This window comes from Herpailurus yagouaroundi, unplaced genomic scaffold (assembly GCF_014898765.1).
Source record: "Herpailurus yagouaroundi ecotype Mexico unplaced genomic scaffold, PumYag 140, whole genome shotgun sequence".
Taxonomy (NCBI): domain Eukaryota; kingdom Metazoa; phylum Chordata; class Mammalia; order Carnivora; family Felidae; genus Herpailurus; species Herpailurus yagouaroundi.
Window position 1 is genome coordinate 50761542 of NW_024412395.1, and position 10830 is coordinate 50772371.

Genomic DNA, 10830 nt, shown 5'->3' on the forward strand with positions numbered 1-10830 from the left:
CCCCGTTCATGCTCTGTCTCTCTCTGTCCCAAAAATAAATAAACGTTCAAAAAAAAAAAAAAAGCCTAATTAAAGACTGAAGGAGTTTGAGGCACCTGGGTGGCTCAGTCAGTTGAGCTTGCGACCTCAACGCAGGTCATGATCCCATGGTTCACGAGTTTAAGCCCTGCATTGGGCTTGCTGCTGTCAGCACAGAACCTGCTTTGGGTCCTCTGTACCCCTCTCTCTCTGCCCCTTCCCTACTTGTGCACTCTCTTTAAAAAATAAATAAATCTTTTTAAAAAATTGAGGTAGTTTGTTTTATCAAAGACCTAATATAGCATCTAATTTCAAATATCAGCTTTCAAATATCTTCACCAAAGATGACTTGCCCTTTTTTTTTTTACTCATGAAGTATAAAGACCCATGTTTAATGAATTAATCACTCAGAAAGCAGTCTCACTTGCTTTGGAAAGTTTTTAATACTGCACCAGTGTGAATTGGTTTGTGAGCATAATTCATTCGGGAAACATGCCTGTAATCCAAAGCACTCATATATCAAAGTGAATTTCAAGAACCATTGGCTCTGTTGTGATCATGTGACACTCAGCATCACGTACTACTCATATTGTAAGATATCGCTCATTTATCAAGTTAAAATTTATTAGAGGGGCGCCTGGGTGGTTCAGTTGGTTAAGCTTCTGACTTCAGCTCAGGTCATGATCTCACAGTTCGTGGGTTTGAGCCTCATGTTGGGCTCTGTGCTGACAGCTCAGAGCCCGTGGCCTGCTTCAGATTCTGCATCTCACTCTCTCTCTGCCCTCCCCTGCTTGTGCTCTGTCTCTTTCTCTCTCTCAAAACTAAACATTAAAAAAAATTAAAAAATAAATGAACACTAAAAAAAAATGTTTTAAGTACAAAACAATTTATTACAAATGTCTGTTCATCTTGCAGAACAAGTTACAATCCAAGGATCTACTATAATTAATTTGTGTCATTTGGGCTGTTATGAATTCAACAAAAAGAAAAAAATGCTATTTTTCCTTTTTCTATTCAAGAAATACAGCCAAGTCTTTGTGTTTGAGTTTTAGGTTCCTTTGCCCCAGGAGGAATAACAGTGTTTTGTGTGTTTCCTAAGCTTTCTTTTTGGGAAGTCTTGACCCATGCAAGGAAATGGTATTAAGGCTTCTATGTTTCCTAGGAAATGAGAGTGGCTTGGACTCCCAAATATTTGATTCTTAAAGACTGGGAGAGGAATGGGGCTCTATGAGGAAAGGAAACCTCCACTAGCTTCTCCACAGTGCTCTAGATGTTGAAGGAAGTGGATGGGTACAAGGATACCTATGGAAGACAAGAGACTTGGGAATAGCAATGGGGATCTCCATGGCCAAGCTGCAGAAATTAGAGAGGATCTCAGGGAAGGATTGCTCTGTGGTCTACCTGGAGCCAAACAGTAAAGGGCCAGGTTGTGACAGAGGCATCATATAGCAGAAAAAGTGGATTAACAATGGTGACCACTATGGTCCAAAGACCCATCATGTCCGTAAGGCCAGAGTTCTTGTGCAGGCCCATGGCAGGTATGTGATTTATACTGAATTGTTTACTGACCTTGGCAAACAGGAATTCAGAAATAGACTCAATGTTAATTTAGATATCAAAACACTGCGACAAGTTGTTATAGGAAAACTCATATCTATTTTGGGTTCCTTTACTAATCCATAGACTGGAAATAATAATAACATCCATCTCAGAGATAATTGGTGTGACCAAATGAGATATACTGTGTCAAGTATGAAATGCATTTCAAATGTTTTATACTGTTTTATACTGTTGTGGATACCGTTTTCTTCCCTTGCTGGAGTGTTCGCTAACCACCTGCTCCAACGTCATCTCTCTCTCGTCACTTAAATAAGTGAAGATTCAGTTCATTGCAGCCAGCAAAAGTAGCTCTATGAACGTTAGAAATGATAAGTTTCTTTTGGAAAGGCTTTTTTTCTAGGTCAGTCTATTTTACCAGTGTAGGGAAATTGATTTAACCCTTTTCTGTGCAAGCACACACAAAAAGGATTCTTAATCCTTCCCTGAGGGCTTTTTTGTTTGTTTTAACGTTTCTCTTATTATCTATTCTAGAATGACCTTTGAAGTTACAGTGACTTTTAAGCATGGCTACTGTGAATGCAGAAATCTAGCCAAACAATGTAGGAAACTTTATTCAGCCTAAAAGCCATCACTATGACTTTCTTGAAAGAATTATATTACAGGGGAAATGGTTTAAAATTCTAACTTGGGAGTTCTACTCCTGAAACCAATACTATACTCTATGTTAACTAACTTGAATTTAGATAAATAAATTTTAAAAATAAAATTCTAACTTGGAGGGGCACCTGGCTGGCTCAGGGCATATGACTCTTGATCTCGGGGTTGTAAGTTCGAGCCCCATGTTGGGTGTAGAGATTACTTAAAATAAAATCTTTCAAAAAATAAAATAAATAAAATAAAATTCTAACTTAGAGAGTAAGAGGGATAATCAGATAACAGCTAATATTTAGATGACCATCTAAAATACGCAAATGTATCACCCTTCTCAGAATTTTAGTAAATATTCTGTAAACAATTTCTTAAAATTAGCTAGAGGATTTCTTCATTCGCAAAACTTTTTGTACTGGAAACAATCACTCTCTACTACTCCTCCCAACAACCTTAGGAGAGAGATGTTATTAGCTTCACTTACACAAGAGGAAGCAACTTAAGAATATTTAAGGAATTTGCCCCAAGTTCTAAGATGTAGGGAATGTCAGGGCAGGGACCAGGGTGCGTATATGTCTGAACCAAAGTCTAGACTCCACCGTGAAGCTCTAGGGTCATTCCCGCTTTCTGAACAACAGCAGCAAAAATCCTTTGCTACCTTTAAACTCTTATCTAACCCAGACCAATTCCTGACTCAAAGAAGAGTCTCAAACTCAAAGGCCTACAGGGCCTAGGCTGGTAACACAAATAAGTTAATATAGGTCATATTTAAGAAAAAACTCACATTGTTCCACGGTGTATAACTTGGCTACTGTTCAGCTTCAGTCAATTATTGTCCTGAGAGAAGTCAGACCTATTATTACCAGCCCCTAATTTTGTAACAGAAGCCAGAAATCTGGATTTTTGGGAAAACCACCCCAATTTTCAGATGTTGGCAATAAGGGTACTTGTTTTTAAACAACAATACTTGAAAAAAATTCTGTATTTTTAAATAAAAAATAAAGCAATGCTACATGGGACAATATGTACAGGCTAAACTTTGTGAGACACAGTCTAGGGAGAAAAGGAAAACTTGTTCGATATTCTTACCTTTTGATTACTTTAGTCGATTTAGGTAAAAATAAATGACTTTCCAGACAGTACAATAAGAGAAAGGAGTCATGCCACAAGTACATGGTAGGAGAAAAACAGCTCATTAATTAATTGCAGTCTCATTTGTGTGTATATATATATATATATATATATATATACACACACCATGAAAATAATTTTTAGTGATCTTCCATCAGATTTTATTCCTTGACAACGAGGGTAAACATATAAAAATGTTGTGTACCAATTACTGGAAATATAGAAATTATATTAAATCTATGCATATCTCCTTTGACGACCAATTCATTGGAGTAATTTAAAGCTAAATCAAAATCAACTCATTCCTTTATGGCAAAAGCAATCTTATCTGCAGCCAGCCAAGGGAGCATTATCAGGTTTGGTGGTAGGTTTTTGTCCACACCCCCCCACCCCCATGACAACTTAAATGAAAAGCCCTCAGGTTGAATTACAGCAAAAAAAGGAAAAAAAAAATCCTATTTTCTAAAATCTTTCTCTAACTCTGACTCTCAGATCTCTGCACTAGAGATACGGCTGGAATGTGGATGTAGATGGGAGTAGTAGTGCCAGAATCTTTTCAATGGATGTGCTTCTAAGCACAAAATTTTTTAAAGAAGTTTCCCAATATCCCTCAATGGAAAAAAAAAAATTAATCTCTGGGCCTCAAAAAAACTACTGTCTCCATTTCATTTTCATCAGCCATTCGCATTAGTAACTATAATATTTTCATTTGTCTCTTTGTTTTCCCCTCTCAGTTACATGTACTTTTTAAAATAGTGGCTGTGTTTGAAGCTTTGTAATTAAATTACTGTGGATCTATCCTTGCATTTGTGAAGGCACGGTTTTCAAATAATATGTATTGAAAGACTGGAAGATCAAAACAGTAAAAGTGCAGAACAAAATTAGTCTCAAGGACCCATTTTCTCTTTGGGTTTCTATCTATTACAATGATTTCGATCCTTAAGGCAAGGAAGAATCACATTCCTTCTACACAAAAGCAACTCTGAAAGTCATTATTTTGTATAATGCCTAACATGGAGCTTGATACAGAGTGAGTAGACTATAAGTGGAATTGCTGAACTATATTGCAAACATTTTGTAAAATCTGAATTTTAAACAGCATTAGGTCAAAATGTTTACTCTTTGAACTTCTGTCTTTTTATTTACTCATAGGTCCTTTGGTCTGGCTTGAGATGCACAGAGCTAAGACCTAGGAGATTTAGCACACCTTAAATAGGGAGTCAAATAGTATGCTAAGTGAAATAAGCCAGATAGAGAAACACAAACACTGCATGGAATCACTTATATGTAAAATCCAAAAAAAAAGTTGAATTCATTGAAACAGCAGAGAAGTGGGTGCCAGGGGCTGGGGAAAATAGGGAGAGGTTCGTAAAAGAATACAAACTTTCAGTTGTGAGATGAATAAGGTCTGAAGATCTAATGATCCAATGTATAACATGATCACTTTATTGCTAACAACTGTACTGTAGAACTGAAATTTGCTGGGTAAAATTTAAATGTTCTCAAATACAACAAAAAAGGCTAATATGTGAGGTGATGGATGTGTTAATTAACTCCATGGAGGGAATTCTTACCAAATGTACATGTATATCAAATCATTACATTGTACAGTTTAAATATCTTATAATTTTACTCATCAGTTATACCTTAATAAAGCTGGGGGGGGGGGAGGGGTGGGAAAGGGAGCCAAAGGCAGTGGACGGTTATATAAACCAAGTTAAAATGTTGACAAGGGTCTTGCCATTTCTGAATGTTTCCAACTATGTAAGGAGAACATTTTTCATTGCTAAAATGGGCATGTATAATTTTTTAAATTAATGTTTTTCTTATTTCAACCAGAAAAGGAAGAGTGAAATCAAAGGAATTTACACTTCCAAAGAATTTTTTAGGAACTTTGGATGCAAAGAAAAAGAGCAGCTTCATATGGTAAGTTGTCATGTTGAGAAAAAAAAAAAAGGAGCTAATGAATGGGAATATAGAACCTTGAGACAACTATCACTGTATTTGTAGAAAACTGTTAGCTATTTTAAGTCTAAAATGGCCCAGGTTTTCTAGAATTAATTTCAATTTTAAAAATCTATAAAACTGCAAGCCCTGTACTTGTTCCGGTTGGGCCTATAAGAATGTCCTATTTCCATGGCAAAGCTTTAAGTAAAATTTTTAAAGGTGAAAATCATGGCAAAAGATCAAAGGATGAGAAATAGGTGGCAGGCTGTATAGTCAGTTCTACATCAATAGCATTCAGCCGCCTCCTCCTCCTATTTCTTGATAAAAACCCATTAATTCCCACTCCCTTCTGTGCTAACATTCAAGAAAAATATGCTTGGACCTGCCTCGCACACTGTGAGAAGCACAAGAGTAGAATCATGCTAAACATCTGAAATAGCTCTATTCAACTCGTGGCTGTGCGACCAGCACTCTCGTCCATCCGCATACAATGTCCTTGCAAAGCCTGGAGGAAAAATGATCATCTCCTTTACTGCCTGGGGTAGAAAGATCAGATTAAGGCACATAAAAAGGTTATGCAGTAACCAAACAGGAGACAAGCATTTCTAATCCTGGGCTCAGGGCAATAATTTTTCCATACAATTTGGGCAATACCCATGGGGTAGATGTTTATCTGTGACATTTCTTAAATAAATTTGCTTATTTTGGAGAAAGCAGGAGAGAATAAAAGGACAAAGGTGGAGGATTAAATTTGACCATTCTAAAATGTGAACCTCTGACCTCCAACTATTACTTTCATGTGGGTAAAACATAGCACTTCAGGGGCGCCTGGGTGGCACAGTCGGTTAAGCGCCCGACTTCAGCCAGGTCACGATCTCGCGGCCCGCGAGTTCGAGCCCCGCGTAGGGCTCTGGGCTGATGGCTCGGAGCCTGGAGCCTGTTTCCGATTCTGTGTCTCCCTCTCTCTCTGCCCCTCCCCCGTTCATGCTCTGTCTCTCTCTGTCCCAAAAATAAATAAACGTTGAAAAAAAAAATTAAAAAAAAAAAAAACATAGCACTTCAAGGTCTTACATTTAGATGGCACCTAGCCAATCTACATCCTTCTCAGTAAACTTTTTAAAGAGTAAAATATATACACAAATCATTAAGTATACAGTTAGATGGATTTTTCATAAATTAATCCATGTAGCCAGCACCAAATCAATAGTCAGAACATTATCCACATCCCAGAAGCTCCCCTCAGGACCCTTTTGGTCACTCTCTTCCCCCAAAGGACACCACTATTCTCACTTCTAACCACATAGGTTCATTTTAATAAGTATTTATTTTAATGCACTTAAATTTATGTCTTTTTGAGTACTTGGCTCCAGATAAAATCTGTATATATATATATTGAGCCAACCTAGCTGTCTTAGGCATTCATTGACTACTCAGCTACACTTAGTATTACACAGTAAGTACCATTTTGGAACAAAAAACCCCAGGTTTTGTCCCTGTGGCTCTGCCACAAATTAGTTGTGAGATCTAGATGGAGTAACTTTTCCATTTGGGCCCTTAAATACCTGTTTATAAAGTAAGTATATTTAAGTAGAAAAGGTTCAAGGTCTCTTCTGAAAGAATATACTTAGCATGAAAATATCATGAATATATACTTTCAACTACATATACCTTTCAAATACATACATATATTCAAATATAATACTTATATATTCAATTGAACATATATTCAATTACATATAATTATATATAAATAACATAACTTTATACAGAGATTTATAAAATATTGTGCCTATTTACTTTACTTCAAAGACAAATATTTATTATGGCACTGTGGCCAATATACATGGGTAATAAGAGTATATATGGGGTCCCTGCTCTCATGCTGTTTCCAGTTTTACTCTAACTTAAGCAAAAAAGTTAGTGATTAATGATGAAGCAGGGCATATGGGTGGCTCAGTTAAGTGTCTGACTTTGGCTCAGGTCATGATCTCACAGTTCGTGGATTCGAGCCCCGTGTCGGGCTCTGTGCTGACAGCTCAGAGCCTGGAGCCTGCTTCGGGCCTCTCTCTCTGCCCCTCCCCCACTTGTGTTCTGTATCTCTCTCAAAAATAAGTAAAAATTAAAATTTTTTTTCTTTAAATAAAGAGAAGGTACCATGGGACTAAGTGCCTATGGATCATTTCCTCCCAAAGGGACACAGAATTCAAGGAAATAAGGGAGCTCTATATAGAACTCCAAAGTAGAAAAAAATTACAGTGTCTGAGCCTTAAGAATCTTTTCTTTTTTTCTACTCAGTGAAAACTTCTCTTCCCCAAAGTGTCAGTGCCCTTATCTCTCCCTATTAAAACCTATTATTAAGATTAATTTATTCTCATTAATGTGTAAATGGTTGCCAAACCTGAATATTTTCTCTCACAAAAGTGTTTATGCTGACCAAGACATTTTGGTTTTTTTTTTTGTTTTTTTGGTTTTTTTAAATTTTTTTTTCAACGTTTATTTATTTTTGGGACAGAGAGAGACAGAGCATGAACAGGGGAGGGGCAGAGAGAGAGGGAGACACAGAATCAGAAACAGGCTCCAGGCTCCGAGCCATCAGCTCAGAGCCCGACGCGAGGCTCGAACTCACGGACCGCGAGATCGTGACCTGGCTGAAGTCGGACGCTTAACCGACTGCGCCACCCAGGCGCCCCTGACCAAGACATTTTGATTTTGAGGAATGAATTTCCGGTTACAGAATTTCAAATATCAGAGAGTCAGAAGGGCAGGACCTCTTTTAGACAAGGAACAACTAAAATCACCCTCTTCAGGGAGCCTTAAAGCAAACTTCTCTCCCTGTGTTAGTGGCCACAATTTATTAAGCACTTACATTGGCCAACATTGTGCCAACCTCTTTATATACATTGTCTCATTTATTTCCACAGACTCTATTATCACTTTTTTGACATTATTATCATTTTTATTTCACAGATGAAAAAGCTGTTAGTTCCTAGCCCAAGGGCACACAAGGAATGGCACTAAATCCCACCTTTGCCTTTCTGAAATGCCAGTCTGATCCTGGGTTTGGCAGCAGTTACCAGCCAAAGGCAAAAGGAGAGGCCAAAGTTCCCCAGAGCAGTCCCAGGAAGGAACACACTCTTCTGGAACATTTGTAGTGAAGGCCTGAGAGGAAAGGAAACACAACCACTGTTATTTCTGCTTCTGGCAGCTCTGGACTTCCTCCTTCGGACTAGACCCTTACAGAAGCTGCATTAATGCTATCAAGGCCCTGATAACTTAAAGAGTGGCAAGATTCTAAGGGTGCATTGAAATACTGCTCCCAAAGGCCTACAGATCAACCTGCTGGGCAGCCCTGACTTAAAGTCATTCCCAGCCAACGTGTTATAGAAGCTTCTGAGGCTAATAGGGACTTCAGCTATAAATCAAGAGTGGCCTCTGAACATCCTGACAGGGCATAAAACATCCAAAACTCCCCTCTGAACACAAGCACTGACCATGTCTCCTAATTCTTATAAGGAAATGCTGCAGTCACTCCAAAGGGCTTGTTGTATACTGTAGGTAGAATTGTAAAGCCCTGAGGCTTTTCAAAGGGCCTTTACTAAGCAGGGGTTCTAAGTACTATGTTGAGACAGAGGATACAGCTTGGTAACAGGTATCCCCAGCACTTAAAGGGAGTATCTCTAATGATTCCCACATATATGATGCAACATTCTAAAAGTACTCAAAACCAAAAATTAATTCAAAACCTAGGTACAATCTCCCACCATGCTTGGGATGGGAACGGATGTCAAAACCCTGCAACAGAACACAGCTACTCCAGAAAGCAAGGGATCATTGACTACTCATTGAAGCTACGTCTCAACACGTGATGATTGCATTTGTTTCAAGAAGATTACTGGAATTTTGTCCAGAATGGTTTCAGTGCCAGTCCAACATAATGGAAAGGTAAGTTTGGGACTATGGCAACCCACAATAATTATAGAGACTCATTTGGGGCAGTTCCGTTTATAGGAAGACAGATTGAAGTCTCAAACTACTAAATTCAAACAAATGAAAATATGCTCAATCCAAGTCAATTGCTCAGAAAGAAATGAAATTAAGCTGCATTGTTTTAATCCAAATGAGTTTTTCAAAATGTTATTTGCAAATATCCAGCTTTATCTAATTTTATGATATATTTTATTCTAGGCCCTAACATTGCTACAGTTTGTCTTAGGGGCCAAGATATGGCTGTGACTTGGCTTAAGTGAACCACCAGCTTCTAAGGAGACTTATCAGGGAGTGTAAGATAAACAGAAGTCAGCGGTATGTTCAGGGTTGTTGGACGGGTTTTGAAGGAGGAGGAGAAGGGGCATCAAAGACTTGCACACCATCAGAGGTGAGGACGCCCAACTTCTCCGCGTTCCATTTCCTCTAATCTGGATTGGCATGTCTGACCAAATTCTTGCCTCTGGTGCCACTTTTAAAATCCTAAGAGATGAGAACATCAGAGTACTATTTATTATATTTTTAAAAGGATGGTCTCAATTCAAAATGAGGTAGATCTATATTGACTGACATGCAGCAACTGCAAAGATACATTATTAAACATTTAAAAAAAGAAAGTTCCAGAATGTCATCTATACTGTACTATTTGTGTATTTTTTTTTTTAAAAAAAGGGGGGGGGGAGAAAGGTATACATAAATGCTTTTTTGTGCATATCTAGATTCTAGAAGGATACATTAGAAAGAGGTAAAGATAAAGGGATCTGATAAGGGGATCTTGGGACTGAGATATCCACCTACACTATACGCCTTTCAGAGTTATACCATTTTTCTGGGTTGAGAAGGTAATCGTGAAATAAAGTGCAACATTTAATTGAGAGTTATATTTTCCAGACCAATATTTGACTTTGAAATTTAACACAAAGTACTGTGCAGAAATAAAGTCACCCAATGATGTCTTAAACAGCTAGTCAAGCCCAGGAGGATTTTTAAAGTGCAAATGTCAGTCCATTTTCAATAAACCTGCTTCTTTTGCTGCTGTTTTTAGTCTTTTTTTTTTTGGCCCTCAGATTTTCTGAAGATTGAAATCTTCATGGTTGTGAAAGAGAAATCACAAAGACTAAAAGAGAAAATGTGTTGTTGTGTTAGTTATTAAATAAAAGTGTTTCCCCTACTCTCTGGAGACCGAATTACAAAGAAAAGCTGAAGTCATCTAAGATTTATTTCTCAGTCCCTAACTGCTTGTGAATATGGATCAAGATTGACACCCAGTGGCCAAATTTAATCCTTTCTTTTTTTCCACTGAAATTCCCTTTCTGGGTAATTAGCCATTTTCTAAAATGTCCCTTTATCTGTTTTCAATTGTAAATATTATTGAAATCTATGTCTTGTTTATTCAAAGTGTATCATATCTTATAAAGCCAGATTCAACTAGTAAGTCTTATTTCACACATAATTAATAGCTTTATGTCTGTATCCTCTTTTTTTATGCATTTTCTTACCTAACAGTAAAAAGCAATTTCGGGGGGGGGGGGGGGGGGGGGG

At 37.7% G+C, this 10830-nt stretch overlaps 1 long non-coding RNA gene across 1 annotated transcript in view; it reads left to right on the forward strand.

The window, feature by feature from the left end:
- The window catches only part of LOC121030665 (uncharacterized), a 31517-nt gene extending 20837 nt beyond the window's left edge, over window positions 1-10680 (forward strand). The window contains exons 2-4 of the long non-coding RNA XR_005790351.1: window positions 5197-5283; window positions 9052-9246; window positions 10356-10680. This is a non-coding gene — a long non-coding RNA (uncharacterized LOC121030665). The remainder of the gene's footprint in view (window positions 1-5196; window positions 5284-9051; window positions 9247-10355) is intronic.
- The last annotated feature ends 150 nt before the right edge of the window (window positions 10681-10830 follow it).